Source organism: Vanacampus margaritifer, chromosome 8 (genome assembly GCF_051991255.1).
Source record: "Vanacampus margaritifer isolate UIUO_Vmar chromosome 8, RoL_Vmar_1.0, whole genome shotgun sequence".
Taxonomy (NCBI): domain Eukaryota; kingdom Metazoa; phylum Chordata; class Actinopteri; order Syngnathiformes; family Syngnathidae; genus Vanacampus; species Vanacampus margaritifer.
The window spans coordinates 29,476,157-29,496,951 of NC_135439.1; positions in this window are offsets into that span (position 1 = coordinate 29,476,157).

Genomic DNA, 20,795 nt, shown 5'->3' on the forward strand with positions numbered 1-20,795 from the left:
CCCTAATGTAAAACCCTAGTTTGAAACCCTAACCCTAATTTGAAACTGTATTTTGAAAACCTAACCCTAATATAAAACCCTATATTGAAACCCTAACCCTAACGTAAAACCCTAGTTTGAATCCCTTACCCTAATGCAAAACCCTAGTTTGAAACCCTAACCCTAATGTAAAATCCTAGTTTGTAACCCTAACCCTAATGTAAAACCCTAGTTTGAAACACTAACCCTAATGTAAAACACTAGTTTGAAACCGTAACGCTAATTTGAAACCCTAGTTTGAAACACTTACCCTAATGTAAAACCCTAGTTTGAAACCGTAACCCTAATTTGAAACCTAGTTTAAAACCCTAACCCTAATGTAAAACCCTAGTTTGAAACCCTAACCCTAATGTAAAACCCTAGTTTGAAGCATTAACCCTAATGTAAAACCCTAGTTTGAAACCCTAACCCTAATGTTAAACCCTAGTTTGAAACCCTAAACCTAATGTAAAACCCTAGTTTGAAGCATTAACCATAATGTAAAATCCTAGTTTGAAACCCTAACCCTAATGATAAACCCTAGATTCAAACCTTAACCCTAACGTAAAACCCTAGTTTGTAACCCTAACCCTAATTTGAAAATCGAGTTTGAAACCCTAACCCTACTGCGACCCGAGCGCAGCGACTTAGACCGCTCAGCCATCCTGACAGCTCTTTCCTTCCCAGGTTCATTGGGGGACTTTGACACCTGGTAGCCCGCCATTCATTTCAATGGGGCATTTCGACCATTCATTCCTATGGGGGAATCTCTGGGATTCGAACCCTCGCCTCCAGTGGGGACTGCGACCCGAGCGCAGCGACTTAGACCGCTCAGCCAAACTGACAGCTCTTTCCTTCCCAGGTTCATTGGGGGACTTTGACACCTGGTAGCCCGCCATTCATTTCAATTGGGCATTTCGACCTTTCATTCCTATGGGGGAATCTCTGGGATTCGAACCCGCGCCTCCAGTGGGGACTGCGACCCGAGCGCAGCGACTTAGACCGCTCGGCCATCCTGACAGCTCTTTCCTTCCAAGGTTCAATGGGGGACTTTGACACCTGGTAGCCCACCATTCATTTCAATTGGGCTTTTCGACCATTCATTCCTATGGGGGAATCTCTGGGATTCGAACCCGCCCCTCCAGTGGGGACTGCGACCCGAGCGCAGCGACTTAGACCGCTCGGCCATCCTGACAGCTCTTTCCTTCCCAGGTTCATTGGGGGACTTTGACACCTGGTAGCCCGCCATTCATTTCAATTGGGCATTTTGACCATTCATTCCTATGGGGGAATCTCTGGGATTCGAACCCTCGCCTCCAGTGGGGACTGCGACCCGAACGCAGCGACTTAGACCGCTCAGCCATCCTGACAGCTCTTTCCTTCCCAGGTTCATTGGGGGACTTTGACACCTGGTAGCCCGCCATTCATTTCAATGGGGCATTTCGACCATTCATTCCTATGGGGGAATCTCTGGGATTCGAACCCGCGCCTCCAGTGGGGACTGTGACCCGAGCGCAGCGACTTAGACCGCTCGGCCATCCTGACAGCTCTTTCCTTCCCTGGTTCATTGGGGGACTTTGACACCTGGTAGCCCGCCATTCATTTCAATTGGGCATTTTGACCATTCATTCCTATGGGGGAATCTCTGTGATTCGAACCCGCGCCTCCAGTGGGGACTGCGACCCGAGCGCAGCGACTTAGACCGCTCAGCCATCCTGACAGCTCTTTCCTTCCCAGGTTCATTGGGGGACTTTGACACCTGGTAGCCCGCCATTCATTTCAATTGGGCATTTCGACCTTTCATTCCTATGGGGGAATCTCTGGGATTCGAACCCGCGCCTCCAGTGGGGACTGCGACCCGAGCGCAGCGACTTAGACCGCTCGGCCATCATGACAGCTCTTTCCTTCCAAGGTTCAATGGGGGACTTTGACACCTGGTAGCCCGCCATTCATTTCAATTGGGCATTTCGACCATTCATTCCTATGGGGGAATCTCTGGGATTCGAACCCGCGCCTCCAGTGGGGACTGCGACCCGAGCGCAGCGACTTAGACCGCTCAGCCATCCTGACAGCTCTTTCCTTCCCAGGTTCATTGGGGGACTTTGACACCTGGTAGCCCGCCATTCATTTCAATTGGGCATTTCGACCTTTCATTCCTATGGGGGAAACTCTGGGATTCGAACCCGCGCCTCCAGTGGGGACTGCGACCCGAACGCAGCGACTTAGACCGCTCAGCCATCCTGACAGCTCTTTCCTTCCCTGGTTCATTGGGGGACTTTGAGACCTGGTAGCCCGCCATTCATTTCAATTGGGCATTTCGACCATTCATTCCTATGGGGGAATCTCTGGGATTCGAACCCGCGCCTCCAGTGGGGACTGCGACCCGAGCGCAGCGACTTAGACCGCTCAGCCATCCTGACAGCTCTTTCCTTCCCAGGTTCATTGGGGGACTTTGACACCTGGTAGCCCGCCATTCATTTCAATGGGGCATTTCGACCATTCATTCCTATGGGGGAATCTCTGGGATTCGAACCCGCCCCTCCAGTGGGGACTGCGACCCGAGCGCAGCGACTTAGACCGCTCAGCCATCCTGACAGCTCTTTCCTTCCCTGGTTCATTGGGGGACTTTGAGACCTGGTAGCCCGCCATTCATTTCAATTGGGCATTTCGACCATTCATTCCTATGGGGGAATCTCTGGGATTCGAACCCGCGCCTCCAGTGGGGACTGCGACCCGAGCGCAGCGACTTAGACCGCTCAGCCATCCTGACAGCTCTTTCCTTCCCAGGTTCATTGGGGGACTTTGACACCTGGTAGCCCGCCATTCATTTCAATGGGGCATTTCGACCATTCATTCCTATGGGGGAATCTCTGGGATTCGAACCCGCCCCTCCAGTGGGGACTGCGACCCGAGCGCAGCGACTTAGACCGCTCAGCCAAACTGACAGCTCTTTCCTTCCCAGGTTCATTGGGGGACTTTGACACCTGGTAGCCCGCCATTCATTTCAATTGGGCATTTCGACCTTTCATTCCTATGGGGGAATCTCTGGGATTCGATCCCGCGCCTCCAGTGGGGACTGCGACCCGAGCGCAGCGACTTAGACCGCTCGGCCATCCTGACAGCTCTTTCCTTCCCAGGTTCATTGGGGGACTTTTTCACCTGGTAGCCCGCCATTCATTTCAATTGGGCATTTTGACCATTCATTCCTATGGGGGAATCTCTGGGATTCGAACCCTCGCCTCCAGTGGGGACTGCGACCCGAACGCAGCGACTTAGACCGCTCGGCCATCCTGACAGCTCTTTCCTTCCCAGGTTCATTGGGGGACTTTGACATCTGGTAGCCCGCCATTCATTTCAATGGGGCATTTCGACCATTCATTCCTATGGGGGAATCTCTGGGATTCGAACCCGCGCCTCCAGTGGGGACTGTGACCCGAGCGCAGCGACTTAGACCGCTCGGCCATCCTGACAGCTCTTTCCTTCCCTGGTTCATTGGGGGACTTTGACACCTGGTAGCCCGCCATTCATTTCAATTGGGCATTTTGACCATTCATTCCTATGGGGGAATCTCTGTGATTCGAACCCGCGCCTCCAGTGGGGACTGCGACCCGAGCGCAGCGACTTAGACCGCTCAGCCATCCTGACAGCTCTTTCCTTCCCAGGTTCATTGGGGGACTTTGACACCTGGTAGCCCGCCATTCATTTCAATTGGGCATTTCGACCTTTCATTCCTATGGGGGAATCTCTGGGATTCGAACCCGCGCCTCCAGTGGGGACTGCGACCCGAGCGCAGCGACTTAGACCGCTCGGCCATCATGACAGCTCTTTCCTTCCAAGGTTCAATGGGGGACTTCGACACCTGGTAGCCCGCCATTCATTTCAATTGGGCATTTCGACCATTCATTCCTATGGGGGAATCTCTGGGATTCGAACCCGCGCCTCCAGTGGGGACTGCGACCCGAGCGCAGCGACTTAGACCGCTCAGCCATCCTGACAGCTCTTTCCTTCCCAGGTTCATTGGGGGACTTTGACACCTGGTAGCCCGCCATTCATTTCAATTGGGCATTTCGACCTTTCATTCCTATGGGGGAAACTCTGGGATTCGAACCCGCGCCTCCAGTGGGGACTGCGACCCGAACGCAGCGACTTAGACCGCTCAGCCATCCTGACAGCTCTTTCCTTCCCTGGTTCATTGGGGGACTTTGAGACCTGGTAGCCCGCCATTCATTTCAATTGGGCATTTCGACCATTCATTCCTATGGGGGAATCTCTGGGATTCGAACCCGCGCCTCCAGTGGGGACTGCGACCCGAGCGCAGCGACTTAGACCGCTCAGCCATCCTGACAGCTCTTTCCTTCCCAGGTTCATTGGGGGACTTTGACACCTGGTAGCCCGCCATTCATTTCAATGGGGCATTTCGACCATTCATTCCTATGGGGGAATCTCTGGGATTCGAACCCGCCCCTCCAGTGGGGACTGCGACCCGAGCGCAGCGACTTAGACCGCTCAGCCATCCTGACAGCTCTTTCCTTCCCTGGTTCATTGGGGGACTTTGAGACCTGGTAGCCCGCCATTCATTTCAATTGGGCATTTCGACCATTCATTCCTATGGGGGAATCTCTGGGATTCGAACCCGCGCCTCCAGTGGGGACTGCGACCCGAGCGCAGCGACTTAGACCGCTCAGCCATCCTGACAGCTCTTTCCTTCCCAGGTTCATTGGGGGACTTTGACACCTGGTAGCCCGCCATTCATTTCAATGGGGCATTTCGACCATTCATTCCTATGGGGGAATCTCTGGGATTCGAACCCGCCCCTCCAGTGGGGACTGCGACCCGAGCGCAGCGACTTAGACCGCTCAGCCAAACTGACAGCTCTTTCCTTCCCAGGTTCATTGGGGGACTTTGACACCTGGTAGCCCGCCATTCATTTCAATTGGGCATTTCGACCTTTCATTCCTATGGGGGAATCTCTGGGATTCGAACCCGCGCCTCCAGTGGGGACTGCGACCCGAGCGCAGCGACTTAGACCGCTCGGCCATCCTGACAGCTCTTTCCTTCCCAGGTTCATTGGGGGACTTTGACACCTGGTAGCCCGCCATTCATTTCAATTGGGCATTTTGACCATTCATTCCTATGGGGGAATCTCTGGGATTCGAACCCTCGCCTCCAGTGGGGACTGCGACCCGAACGCAGCGACTTAGACCGCTCGGCCATCCTGACAGCTCTTTCCTTCCCAGGTTCATTGGGGGACTTTGACATCTGGTAGCCCGCCATTCATTTCAATGGGGCATTTCGACCATTCATTCCTATGGGGGAATCTCTGGGATTCGAACCCGCGCCTCCAGTGGGGACTGTGACCCGAGCGCAGCGACTTAGACCGCTCGGCCATCCTGACAGCTCTTTCCTTCCCTGGTTCATTGGGGGACTTTGACACCTGGTAGCCCGCCATTCATTTCAATTGGGCATTTTGACCATTCATTCCTATGGGGGAATCTCTGTGATTCGAACCCGCGCCTCCAGTGGGGACTGCGACCCGAGCGCAGCGACTTAGACCGCTCAGCCATCCTGACAGCTCTTTCCTTCCCAGGTTCATTGGGGGACTTTGACACCTGGTAGCCCGCCATTCATTTCAATGGGGCATTTCGACCATTCATTCCTATGGGCCAATTTTTGGGATTCGAACCCTCGCCTCCAGTGGGGACTGCGACCCGAGCGCAGCGACTTAGACCGCTCAGCCATCCTGACAGCTCTTTCCTTCCCAGGTTCATTGGGGGACTTTGACACCTGGTAGCCCGCCATTCATTTCAATTGGGCATTTCGACCATTCATTCCTATGGGGGAATCTCTGGGATTCGAACCCGCGCCTCCAGTGGGGACTGTGACCCGAGCGCAGCGACTTAGACCGCTCGGCCATCCTGACAGCTCTTTCCTTCCCTGGTTCATTGGGGGACTTTGACACCTGGTAGCCCGCCATTCATTTCAATTGGGCATTTTGACCATTCATTCCTATGGGGGAATCTCTGTGATTCGAACCCGCGCCTCCAGTGGGGACTGCGACCCGAGCGCAGCGACTTAGACCGCTCAGCCATCCTGACAGCTCTTTCCTTCCCAGGTTCATTGGGGGACTTTGACACCTGGTAGCCCGCCATTCATTTCAATTGGGCATTTCGACCTTTCATTCCTATGGGGGAATCTCTGGGATTCGAACCCGCGCCTCCAGTGGGGACTGCGACCCGAGCGCAGCGACTTAGACCGCTCGGCCATCATGACAGCTCTTTCCTTCCAAGGTTCAATGGGGGACTTTGACACCTGGTAGCCCGCCATTCATTTCAATTGGGCATTTCGACCATTCATTCCTATGGGGGAATCTCTGGGATTCGAACACGCGCCTCCAGTGGGGACTGCGACCCGAGCGCAGCGACTTAGACCGCTCAGCCATCCTGACAGCTCTTTCCTTCCCAGGTTCATTGGGGGACTTTGACACCTGGTAGCCCGCCATTCATTTCAATTGGGCATTTCGACCTTTCATTCCTATGGGGGAAACTCTGGGATTCGAACCCGCGCCTCCAGTGGGGACTGCGACCCGAACGCAGCGACTTAGACCGCTCAGCCATCCTGACAGCTCTTTCCTTCCCTGGTTCATTGGGGGACTTTGAGACCTGGTAGCCCGCCATTCATTTCAATTGGGCATTTCGACCATTCATTCCTATGGGGGAATCTCTGGGATTCGAACCCGCGCCTCCAGTGGGGACTGCGACCCGAGCGCAGCGACTTAGACCGCTCAGCCATCCTGACAGCTCTTTCCTTCCCAGGTTCATTGGGGGACTTTGACACCTGGTAGCCCGCCATTCATTTCAATGGGGCATTTCGACCATTCATTCCTATGGGGGAATCTCTGGGATTCGAACCCGCCCCTCCAGTGGGGACTGCGACCCGAGCGCAGCGACTTAGACCGCTCAGCCATCCTGACAGCTCTTTCCTTCCCTGGTTCATTGGGGGACTTTGAGACCTGGTAGCCCGCCATTCATTTCAATTGGGCATTTCGACCATTCATTCCTATGGGGGAATCTCTGGGATTCGAACCCGCGCCTCCAGTGGGGACTGCGACCCGAGCGCAGCGACTTAGACCGCTCAGCCATCCTGACAGCTCTTTCCTTCCCAGGTTCATTGGGGGACTTTGACACCTGGTAGCCCGCCATTCATTTCAATGGGGCATTTCGACCATTCATTCCTATGGGGGAATCTCTGGGATTCGAACCCGCCCCTCCAGTGGGGACTGCGACCCGAGCGCAGCGACTTAGACCGCTCAGCCAAACTGACAGCTCTTTCCTTCCCAGGTTCATTGGGGGACTTTGACACCTGGTAGCCCGCCATTCATTTCAATTGGGCATTTCGACCTTTCATTCCTATGGGGGAATCTCTGGGATTCGAACCCGCGCCTCCAGTGGGGACTGCGACCCGAGCGCAGCGACTTAGACCGCTCGGCCATCCTGACAGCTCTTTCCTTCCCAGGTTCATTGGGGGACTTTGACACCTGGTAGCCCGCCATTCATTTCAATTGGGCATTTTGACCATTCATTCCTATGGGGGAATCTCTGGGATTCGAACCCTCGCCTCCAGTGGGGACTGCGACCCGAACGCAGCGACTTAGACCGCTCGGCCATCCTGACAGCTCTTTCCTTCCCAGGTTCATTGGGGGACTTTGACATCTGGTAGCCCGCCATTCATTTCAATGGGGCATTTCGACCATTCATTCCTATGGGGGAATCTCTGGGATTCGAACCCGCGCCTCCAGTGGGGACTGTGACCCGAGCGCAGCGACTTAGACCGCTCGGCCATCCTGACAGCTCTTTCCTTCCCTGGTTCATTGGGGGACTTTGACACCTGGTAGCCCGCCATTCATTTCAATTGGGCATTTTGACCATTCATTCCTATGGGGGAATCTCTGTGATTCGAACCCGCGCCTCCAGTGGGGACTGCGACCCGAGCGCAGCGACTTAGACCGCTCAGCCATCCTGACAGCTCTTTCCTTCCCAGGTTCATTGGGGGACTTTGACACCTGGTAGCCCGCCATTCATTTCAATGGGGCATTTCGACCATTCATTCCTATGGGCCAATTTTTGGGATTCGAACCCTCGCCTCCAGTGGGGACTGCGACCCGAGCGCAGCGACTTAGACCGCTCAGCCATCCTGACAGCTCTTTCCTTCCCAGGTTCATTGGGGGACTTTGACACCTGGTAGCCCGCCATTCATTTCAATTGGGCATTTCGACCATTCATTCCTATGGGGGAATCTCTGGGATTCGAACCCGCGCCTCCAGTGGGGACTGCGACCCGAGCGCAGCGACTTAGACCGCTCAGCCATCCTGACAGCTCTTTCCTTCCCAGGTTCATTGGGTGACTTTGACACCTGGTAGCCCGCCATTCATTTCAATTGGGCATTTCGACCTTTCATTCCTATGGGGGAAACTCTGGGATTCGAACCCGCGCCTCCAGTGGGGACTGCGACCCATACGCAGCGACTTAGACCGCTCAGCCATCCTGACAGCTCTTTCCTTCCCAGGTTCATTGGGGGACTTTGACACCTGGTAGCCCGCCATTCATTTCAATGGGGCATTTCGACCATTCATTCCTATGGGGGAATCTCTGGGATTCGAACCCGCGCCTCCAGTGGGGACTGTGACCCGAGCGCAGCGACTTAGACCGCTCGGCCATCCTGACAGCTCTTTCCTTCCCTGGTTCATTGGGGGACTTTGACACCTGGTAGCCCGCCATTCATTTCAATTGGGCATTTTGACCATTCATTCCTATGGGGGAATCTCTGTGATTCGAACCCGCGCCTCCAGTGGGGACTGCGACCCGAGCGCAGCGACTTAGACCGCTCAGCCATCCTGACAGCTCTTTCCTTCCCATGTTCATTGGGGGACTTTGACACCTGGTAGCCCGCCATTCATTTCAATGGGGCATTTCGACCATTCATTCCAATGGGGGAATTTTTGGGATTCGAACCCTCGCCTCCAGTGGGGACTGCGACCCGAGCGCAGCGACTTAGACCGCTCAGCCATCCTGACAGCTCTTTCCTTCCCAGGTTCATTGGGGGACTTTGACACCTGGTAGCCCGCCATTCATTTAAATTGGGCATTTCGACCATTCATTCCTATGGGGGAATCTCTGGGATTCGAACCCGCGCCTCCAGTGGGGACTGCGACCCGAGCGCAGCGACTTAGACCGCTCGGCCATCCTGACAGCTCTTTCCTTCCCAGGTTCATTGGGGGACTTTGACACCTGGTAGCCCGCCATTCATTTCAATTGGGCATTTCGACCTTTCATTCCTATGGGGGAAACTCTGGGATTCGAACCCGCGCCTCCAGTGGGGACTGCGACCCATACGCAGCGACTTAGACCGCTCGGCCATCCTGACAGCTCTTTCCTTCCCTGGTTCATTGGGGGACTTTGACACCTGGTAGCCCGCCATTCATTTCAACTGGGCATTTCGACCATTCATTCCTATGGGGGAATCTCTGTGATTCGAACCCGCGCCTCCAGTGGGGACTGCGACCCGAGCGCAGCGACTTAGACCGCTCAGCCATCCTGACAGCTCTTTCCTTCCCAGGTTCATTGGGGGACTTTGACACCTGGTAGCCCGCCATTCATTTCAATGGGGCATTTCGACCATTCATTCCTATGGGCCAATTTTTGGGATTCGAACCCTCGCCTCCAGTGGGGACTGCGACCCGAGCGCAGCGACTTAGACCGCTCAGCCATCCTGACAGCTCTTTCCTTCCCAGGTTCATTGGGGGACTTTGACACCTGGTAGCCCGCCATTCATTTCAATTGGGCATTTCGACCATTCATTCCTATGGGGGAATCTCTGGGATTCGAACCCGCGCCTCCAGTGGGGACTGCGACCCGAGCGCAGCGACTTAGACCGCTCAGCCATCCTGACAGCTCTTTCCTTCCCAGGTTCATTGGGTGACTTTGACACCTGGTAGCCCGCCATTCATTTCAATTGGGCATTTCGACCTTTCATTCCTATGGGGGGAAACTCTGGGATTCGAACCCGCGCCTCCAGTGGGGACTGCGACCCATACGCAGCGACTTAGACCGCTCAGCCATCCTGACAGCTCTTTCCTTCCCAGGTTCATTGGGGGACTTTGACACCTGGTAGCCCGCCATTCATTTCAATGGGGCATTTCGACCATTCATTCCTATGGGGGAATCTCTGGGATTCGAACCCGCGCCTCCAGTGGGGACTGTGACCCGAGCGCAGCGACTTAGACCGCTCGGCCATCCTGACAGCTCTTTCCTTCCCTGGTTCATTGGGGGACTTTGACACCTGGTAGCCCGCCATTCATTTCAATTGGGCATTTTGACCATTCATTCCTATGGGGGAATCTCTGTGATTCGAACCCGCGCCTCCAGTGGGGACTGCGACCCGAGCGCAGCGACTTAGACCGCTCAGCCATCCTGACAGCTCTTTCCTTCCCATGTTCATTGGGGGACTTTGACACCTGGTAGCCCGCCATTCATTTCAATGGGGCATTTCGACCATTCATTCCAATGGGGGAATTTTTGGGATTCGAACCCTCGCCTCCAGTGGGGACTGCGACCCGAGCGCAGCGACTTAGACCGCTCAGCCATCCTGACAGCTCTTTCCTTCCCAGGTTCATTGGGGGACTTTGACACCTGGTAGCCCGCCATTCATTTAAATTGGGCATTTCGACCATTCATTCCTATGGGGGAATCTCTGGGATTCGAACCCGCGCCTCCAGTGGGGACTGCGACCCGAGCGCAGCGACTTAGACCGCTCGGCCATCCTGACAGCTCTTTCCTTCCCAGGTTCATTGGGGGACTTTGACACCTGGTAGCCCGCCATTCATTTCAATTGGGCATTTCGACCTTTCATTCCTATGGGGGAAACTCTGGGATTCGAACCCGCGCCTCCAGTGGGGACTGCGACCCATACGCAGCGACTTAGACCGCTCGGCCATCCTGACAGCTCTTTCCTTCCAAGGTTCAATGGGGGACTTTGACACCTGGTAGCCCGCCATTCATTTCAACTGGGCATTTCGACCATTCATTCCTATGGGGGAATCTCTGGGATTCGAACCCGCGCCTCCAGTGGGGACTGCGACACTAGCGCAGCGACTTAGACCGCTCGGCCATCCTGACAGCTCTTTCCTTCCAAGGTTCAATGGGGGACTTTGACACCTGGTAGCCCGCCATTCATTTCAAATGGGCATTTCGACCATTCATTCCTATGGGGGAATCTCTGGGATTCGAACCCGCGCCTCCATTGGGGACTGCGACCCGAGCGCAGCGACTTAGACCGCTCAGCCATCCTGACAGCTCTTTCCTTCCCTGGTTCATTGGGGGACTTTGAGACCTGGTAGCCCGCCATTCATTTCAATTGGGCATTTCGACCATTCATTCCTATGGGGGAATCTCTGGGATTCGAACCCGCGCCTCCAGTGGGGACTGCGACCCGAGCGCAGCGACTTAGACCGCTCAGCCATCCTGACAGCTCTTTCCTTCCCTGGTTCATTGGGGGACTTTGACACCTGGTAGCCCGCCATTCATTTCAATTGGGCATTTCGACCATTCATTCCTATGGGGGAATTTTTGGGATTCGAACCCTCGCCTCCAGTGGGGACTGCGACCCGAGCGCAGCGACTTAGACCGCTCAGCCATCCTGACAGCTCTTTCCTTCCCAGGTTCATTGGGGGACTTTGACACCTGGTAGCCCGCCATTCATTTCAATTGGGCATTTCGACCTTTCATTCCTATGGGGGAATCTCTGGGATTCGAACCCGCGCCTCCAGTGGGGACTGCGACCCGAGCGCAGCGACTTAGACCGCTCGGCCATCATGACAGCTCTTTCCTTCCAAGGTTCAATGGGGGACTTTGACACCTGGTAGCCCGCCATTCATTTCAATTGGTTATTTCGACCATTCATTCCTATGGGGGAATCTCTGGGATTCGAACCCGCGCCTCCAGTGGGGACTGCGACCCGAGCGCAGCGACTTAGACCGCTCAGCCATCCTGACAGCTCTTTCCTTCCCTGGTTCATTGGGGGACTTTGAGACCTGGTAGCCCGCCATTCATTTCAATTGGGCATTTCGACCATTCATTCCTATGGGGGAATCTCTGGGATTCGAACCCGCGCCTCCAGTGGGGACTGCGACCCGAGCGCAGCGACTTAGACCGCTCAGCCATCCTGACAGCTCTTTCCTTCCCAGGTTCATTGGGGGACTTTGACACCTGGTAGCCCGCCATTCATTTCAATGGGGCATTTCGACCATTCATTCCTATGGGGGAATCTCTGGGATTCGAACCCGCCCCTCCAGTGGGGACTGCGACCCGAGCGCAGCGACTTAGACCGCTCAGCCATCCTGACAGCTCTTTCCTTCCCTGGTTCATTGGGGGACTTTGAGACCTGGTAGCCCGCCATTCATTTCAATTGGGCATTTCGACCATTCATTCCTATGGGGGAATCTCTGGGATTCGAACCCGCGCCTCCAGTGGGGACTGCGACCCGAGCGCAGCGACTTAGACCGCTCAGCCATCCTGACAGCTCTTTCCTTCCCAGGTTCATTGGGGGACTTTGACACCTGGTAGCCCGCCATTCATTTCAATGGGGCATTTCGACCATTCATTCCTATGGGGGAATCTCTGGGATTCGAACCCGCCCCTCCAGTGGGGACTGCGACCCGAGCGCAGCGACTTAGACCGCTCAGCCAAACTGACAGCTCTTTCCTTCCCAGGTTCATTGGGGGACTTTGACACCTGGTAGCCCGCCATTCATTTCAATTGGGCATTTCGACCTTTCATTCCTATGGGGGAATCTCTGGGATTCGATCCCGCGCCTCCAGTGGGGACTGCGACCCGAGCGCAGCGACTTAGACCGCTCGGCCATCCTGACAGCTCTTTCCTTCCCAGGTTCATTGGGGGACTTTGACACCTGGTAGCCCGCCATTCATTTCAATTGGGCATTTTGACCATTCATTCCTATGGGGGAATCTCTGGGATTCGAACCCTCGCCTCCAGTGGGGACTGCGACCCGAACGCAGCGACTTAGACCGCTCGGCCATCCTGACAGCTCTTTCCTTCCAAGGTTCAATGGGGGACTTTGACACCTGGTAGCCCGCCATTCATTTCAACTGGGCATTTCGACCATTCATTCCTATGGGGGAATCTCTGGGATTCGAACCCGCGCCTCCAGTGGGGACTGCGACCCGAGCGCAGCGACTTAGACCGCTCGGCCATCCTGACAGCTCTTTCCTTCCAAGGTTCAATGGGGGACTTTGACACCTGGTAGCCCGCCATTCATTTCAATTGGGCATTTCGACCATTCATTCCTATGGGGGAATCTCTGGGATTCGAACCCGCGCCTCCAGTGGGGACTGCGACCCGAGCGCAGCGACTTAGACCGCTCGGCCATCCTGACAGCTCTTTCCTTCCCAGGTTCATTGGGGGACTTTGACACCTGGTAGCCCGCCATTCATTTCAATTGGGCATTTCGACCATTCATTCCTATGGGGGAATCTCTGGGATTCGAACCCGCGCCTCCAGTGGGGACTGCGACACTAGCGCAGCGACTTAGACCGCTCGGCCATCCTGACAGCTCTTTCCTTCCAAGGTTCAATGGGGGACTTTGACACCTGGTAGCCCGCCATTCATTTCAAATGGGCATTTCGACCATTCATTCCTATGGGGGAATCTCTGGGATTCGAACCCGCGCCTCCAGTGGGGACTGCGACCCGAGCGCAGCGACTTAGACCGCTCAGCCATCCTGACAGCTCTTTCCTTCCCTGGTTCATTGGGGGACTTTGAGACCTGGTAGCCCGCCATTCATTTCAATTGGGCATTTCGACCATTCATTCCTATGGGGGAATCTCTGTGATTCGAACCCGCGCCTCCAGTGGGGACTGCGACCCGAGCGCAGCGACTTAGACCGCTCAGCCATCCTGACAGCTCTTTCCTTCCCTGGTTCATTGGGGGACTTTGACACCTGGTAGCCCGCCATTCATTTCAATTGGGCATTTCGACCATTCATTCCTATGGGGGAATTTTTGGGATTCGAACCCTCGCCTCCAGTGGGGACTGCGACCCGAGCGCAGCGACTTAGACCGCTCAGCCATCCTGACAGCTCTTTCCTTCCCAGGTTCATTGGGGGACTTTGACACCTGGTAGCCCGCCATTCATTTCAATTGGGCATTTCGACCTTTCATTCCTATGGGGGAATCTCTGGGATTCGAACCCGCGCCTCCAGTGGGGACTGCGACCCGAGCGCAGCGACTTAGACCGCTCGGCCATCATGACAGCTCTTTCCTTCCAAGGTTCAATGGGGGACTTTGACACCTGGTAGCCCGCCATTCATTTCAATTGGGCATTTCGACCATTCATTCCTATGGGGGAATCTCTGGGATTCGAACCCGCGCCTCCAGTGGGGACTGCGACCCGAGCGCAGCGACTTAGACCGCTCAGCCATCCTGACAGCTCTTTCCTTCCCAGGTTCATTGGGGGACTTTGACACCTGGTAGCCCGCCATTCATTTCAATTGGGCATTTCGACCTTTCATTCCTATGGGGGAAACTCTGGGATTCGAACCCGCGCCTCCAGTGGGGACTGCGACCCGAACGCAGCGACTTAGACCGCTCAGCCATCCTGACAGCTCTTTCCTTCCCTGGTTCATTGGGGGACTTTGAGACCTGGTAGCCCGCCATTCATTTCAATTGGGCATTTCGACCATTCATTCCTATGGGGGAATCTCTGGGATTCGAAGCCGCGCCTCCAGTGGGGACTGCGACCCGAGCGCAGCGACTTAGACCGCTCAGCCATCCTGACAGCTCTTTCCTTCCCAGGTTCATTGGGGGACTTTGACACCTGGTAGCCCGCCATTCATTTCAATGGGGCATTTCGACCATTCATTCCTATGGGGGAATCTCTGGGATTCGAACCCGCCCCTCCAGTGGGGACTGCGACCCGAGCGCAGCGACTTAGACCGCTCAGCCATCCTGACAGCTCTTTCCTTCCCTGGTTCATTGGGGGACTTTGAGACCTGGTAGCCCGCCATTCATTTCAATTGGGCATTTCGACCATTCATTCCTATGGGGGAATCTCTGGGATTCGAACCCGCGCCTCCAGTGGGGACTGCGACCCGAGCGCAGCGACTTAGACCGCTCAGCCATCCTGACAGCTCTTTCCTTCCCAGGTTCATTGGGGGACTTTGACACCTGGTAGCCCGCCATTCATTTCAATGGGGCATTTCGACCATTCATTCCTATGGGGGAATCTCTGGGATTCGAACCCGCCCCTCCAGTGGGGACTGCGACCCGAGCGCAGCGACTTAGACCGCTCAGCCAAACTGACAGCTCTTTCCTTCCCAGGTTCATTGGGGGACTTTGACACCTGGTAGCCCGCCATTCATTTCAATTGGGCATTTCGACCTTTCATTCCTATGGGGGAATCTCTGGGATTCGATCCCGCGCCTCCAGTGGGGACTGCGACCCGAGCGCAGCGACTTAGACCGCTCGGCCATCCTGACAGCTCTTTCCTTCCCAGGTTCATTGGGGGACTTTGACACCTGGTAGCCCGCCATTCATTTCAATTGGGCATTTTGACCATTCATTCCTATGGGGGAATCTCTGGGATTCGAACCCTCGCCTCCAGTGGGGACTGCGACCCGAACGCAGCGACTTAGACCGCTCGGCCATCCTGACAGCTCTTTCCTTCCCAGGTTCATTGGGGGACTTTGACATCTGGTAGCCCGCCATTCATTTCAATGGGGCATTTCGACCATTCATTCCTATGGGGGAATCTCTGGGATTCGAACCCGCGCCTCCAGTGGGGACTGTGACCCGAGCGCAGCGACTTAGACCGCTCGGCCATCCTGACAGCTCTTTCCTTCCCTGGTTCATTGGGGGACTTTGACACCTGGTAGCCCGCCATTCATTTCAATTGGGCATTTTGACCATTCATTCCTATGGGGGAATCTCTGTGATTCGAACCCGCGCCTCCAGTGGGGACTGCGACCCGAGCGCAGCGACTTAGACCGCTCAGCCATCCTGACAGCTCTTTCCTTCCCAGGTTCATTGGGGGACTTTGACACCTGGTAGCCCGCATTCTTTTCAATTGGGCATTTCGACCATTCATTCCTATGGGGGAATCTCTGGGATTCGAACCCTCGCCTCCAGTGGGGACTGCGACCCGAACGCAGCGACTTAGACCGCTCAGCCATCCTGACAGCTCTTTCCTTCCCAGGTTCATTGGGGGACTTTGACACCTGGTAGCCCGCCATTTATTTCAATTGGGCATTTCGACCTTTCATTCCTATGGGGGAATCTCTGGGATTCGAACCCGCGCCTCCAGTGGGGACTGCGAGCCGAGCGCAGCGACTTAGACCGCTCGGCCATCCTGACAGCTCTTTCCTTCCCAGGTTCAATGGTGGACTTTGACACCTGGTATCCCGCCATTCATTTCAATTGGGCATTTCGACCATTCATTCCTATGGGGGAATCTCGGGGATTCGAACCCTCGCCTCCAGTGGGGACTGCGACCCGAACGCAGCGACTTAGACCGCTCAGCCATCCTGACAGCTCTTTCCTTCCCAGGTTCATTGGGGGACTTTGACACCTGGTAGCCCGCCATTCATTTCAATTGGGCATTTCGACCATTCATTCCTATGGGGGAATCTCTGGGATTCGAACCCGCGCCTCCAGTGGGGACTGCGACCCGAGCGCAGCGACTTAGACCGCTCAGCCATCCTGACAGCTCTTTCCTTCCCAGGTTCATTGGGGGACTTTGACACCTGGTAGCCCGCCATTCTTTTCAATTGGGCATTTCGACCATTCATTCCTATGGGGGAATCTCTGGGATTCGAACCCTCGCCTCCAGTGGGGACTGCGACCCGAACGCAGCGACTTAGACCGCTCAGCCATCCTGACAGCTCTTTCCTTCCCAGGTTCATTGGGGGACTTTGACACCTGGTAGCCCGCCATTTATTTCAATTGGGCATTTCGACCTTTCATTCCTATGGGGGAATCTCTGGGATTCGAACCCGCGCCTCCAGTGGGGACTGCGACCCGAGCGCAGCGACTTAGACCGCTCGGCCATCCTGACAGCTCTTTCCTTCCCAGGTTCAATGGTGGACTTTGACACCTGGTATCCCGCCATTCATTTCAATTGGGCATTTCGACCATTCATTCCTATGGGGGAATCTCTGGGATTCGAACCCGCGCCTCCAGTGGGGACTGCGACCCGAGCGCAGCGACTTAGACCGCTTAGCCATCCTGACAGCTCTTTCCTTCCCAGGTTCATTGGGGGACTTTGACACCTGGTAGCCCGCCATTCTTTTCAATTGGGCATTTCGACCATTCATTCCTATGGGGGAATCTCTGGGATTCGAACCCTCGCCTCCAGTGGGGACTGCGACCCGAGCGCAGCGACTTAGACCGCTCAGCCATCCTGACAGCTCTTTCCTTCCCAGGTTCATTGGGGGACTTTGACACCTGGTAGCCCGCCATTCTTTTCAATTGGGCATTTCGACCATTCATTCCTATGGGGGAATCTCTGGGATTCGAACCCTCGCCTCCAGTGGGGACTGCGACCCGAACGCAGCGACTTAGACCGCTCAGCCATCCTGACAGCTCTTTCCTTCCCAGGTTCATTGGGGGACTTTGACACCTGGTAGCCCGCCATTCATTTCAATTGGGCATTTCGACCATTCATTCCTATGGGGGAATCTCTGGGATTCGAACCCGCGCCTCCAGTGGGGACTGCGACCCGAGCGCAGCGACTTAGACCGCTCGGCCATCCTGACAGCTCTTTCCTTCCCAGGTTCATTGGGGGACTTTGACACCTGGTAGCCCGCCATTCATTTCAATGGGGCATTTCGACCATTCATTCCTATGGGGGAATTTCTGGGATTCGAACCCGCGCCTCCAGTGGGGACTGCGACCCGAGCGCAGCGACTTAGACCGCTCGGCCATCCTGACAGCTCTTTCCTTCCCAGGTTCATTGAGGGACTTTGACACCTGGTAGCCCGCCATTCATTTCAATGGGGCATTTCGACCATTCATTCCTATGGGGGAATCTCTGGGATTCGAACCCTCGCCTCCAGTGGGGACTGCGACCCGAACGCAGTGACTTAGACCGCCCAGCCATCCTGACAGCTCTTTCCTTCCCAGGTTCATTGGGGGACTTTGACACCTGGTAGCCCGCCATTCATTTCAATGGGGCATTTCGACCATTCATTCCTATGGGGGAATCTCGGGGATTCGAACCCTCGCCTCCAGTGGGGACTGCGACCCGAACGCAGCGACTTAGACCGCTCAGCCATCCTGACAGCTCTTTCCTTCCCAGGTTCATTGGGGGACTTTGACACCTGGTAGCCCGCCATTCATTTCAATTGGGCATTTCGACCATTCATTCCTATGGGGGGAATCTCTGGGATTCGAACCCGCGCCTCCAGTGGGGACTGCGACCCGAACGCAGCGACTTAGACCGCTCAGCCATCCTGACAGCTCTTTCCTTCCCAGGTTCATTGGGGGACTTTGACACCTGGTAGCCCGCCATTCATTTCAATTGGGCATTTCGACCATTCATTCCTATGGGGGAATCTCTGGGATTCGAACCCGCGCCTCCAGTGGGGACTGCGACCCGAGCGCAGCGACTTAGACCGCTCGGCCATCCTGACAGCTCTTTCCTTCCCAGGTTCATTGGGGGACTTTGACACCTGGTAGCCCGCCATTCATTTCAATGGGGCATTTCGACCATTCATTCCTATGGGGGAATCTCTGGGATTCGAACCCGCGCCTCCAGTGGGGACTGTGACCCGAGCGCAGCGACTTAGACCGCTCAGCCATCCTGACAGCTCTTTCCTTCCAATGTTCAATGGGGGACTTTGACACCTGGTATCCCGCCATTCATTTCAATGGGGCATTTCGACCATTCATTCCTATGGGGGAATCTCTGGGATTCGAACCCTCGCCTCCAGTGGGGACTGCGACCCGAACGCAGCGACTTAGACCGCTCAGCCATCCTGACAGCTCTTTCCTTCCCAGGTTCATTGGGGGACTTTGACACCTGGTAGCCCGCCATTCATTTCAATTGGACATTTCGACCATTCATTCCTATGGGGGAATCTCTGGGATTCGAACCCGCGCCTCCAGTGGGGACTGCGACCCGAGCGCAGCGACTTAGACCGCTCGGCCATCCTGACAGCTCTTTCCTTCCCAGGTTCATTGGGGGACTTTGACACCTGGTAGCCCGCCATTTATTTCAATTGGGCATTTCGACCTTTCATTCCTATGGGGGAATCTCTGGGATTCGAACCCGCGCCTCCAGTGGGGACTGCGACCCGAGCGCAGCGACTTAGACCGCTCAGCCATCCTGACAGCTCTTTCCTTCCCAGGTTCATTGGGGGACTTTGACACCTGGTAGCCCGCCATTCTTTTCAATTGGGCATTTCGACCATTCATTCCTATGGGGGAATCTCTGGGATTCGAACCCGCGCCTCCAGTGGGGACTGCGACCCGAGCGCAGCGACTTAGACCGCTCAGCCATCCTGACAGCTCTTTCCTTCCCAGGTTCATTGGGGGACTTTGACACCTGGTAGCCCGCCATTCTTTTCAATTGGGCATTTCGACCATTCATTCCTATGGGGGAATCTCTGGGATTCGAACCCGCGCCTCCAGTGGGGACTGCGACCCGAGCGCAGCGACTTAGACCGCTCAGCCATCCTGACAGCTCTTTCCTTCCCAGGTTCATTGGGGGACTTTGACACCTGGTAGCCCGCCATTCTTTTCAATTGGGCATTTCGACCATTCATTCCTATGGGGGAATCTCTGGGATTCGAACCCTCGCCTCCAGTGGGGACTGCGACCCGAACGCAGCGACTTAGACCGCTCAGCCATCCTGACAGCTCTTTCCTTCCCAGGTTCATTGGGGGACTTTGACACCTGGTAGCCCGCCATTTATTTCAATTGGGCATTTCGACCTTTCATTCCTATGGGGGAATCTCTGGGATTCGAACCCGCGCCTCCAGTGGGGACTGCGAGCCGAGCGCAGCGACTTAGACCGCTCGGCCATCCTGACAGCTCTTTCCTTCCCAGGTTCAATGGTGGACTTTGACACCTGGTATCCCGCCATTCATTTCAATTGGGCATTTCGACCATTCATTCCTATGGGGGAATCTCGGGGATTCGAACCCTCGCCTCCAGTGGGGACTGCGACCCGAACGCAGCGACTTAGACCGCTCAGCCATCCTGACAGCTCTTTCCTTCCCAGGTTCATTGGGGGACTTTGACACCTGGTAGCCCGCCATTCATTTCAATTGGGCATTTCGACCATTCATTCCTATGGGGGAATCTCTGGGATTCGAACCCGCGCCTCCAGTGGGGACTGCGACCCGAGCGCAGCGACTTAGACCGCTCAGCCATCCTGACAGCTCTTTCCTTCCCAGGTTCATTGGGGGACTTTGACACCTGGTAGCCCGCCATTCTTTTCAATTGGGCAGGGCATTTCGACCATTCATTCCTATGGGGGAATCTCTGGGATTCGAACCCGCGCCTCCAGTGGGGACTGCGACCCGAGCGCAGCGACATAGACCGCTCGGCCATCCTGACAGCTCTTTCCTTCCCAGGTTCATTGGGGGACTTTGACACCTGGTAGCCCGCCATTTATTTCAATTGGGCATTTCGACCTTTCATTCCTATGGGGGAATCTCTGGGATTCGAACCCGCGCCTCCAGTGGGGACTGCGACCCGAGCGCAGCGA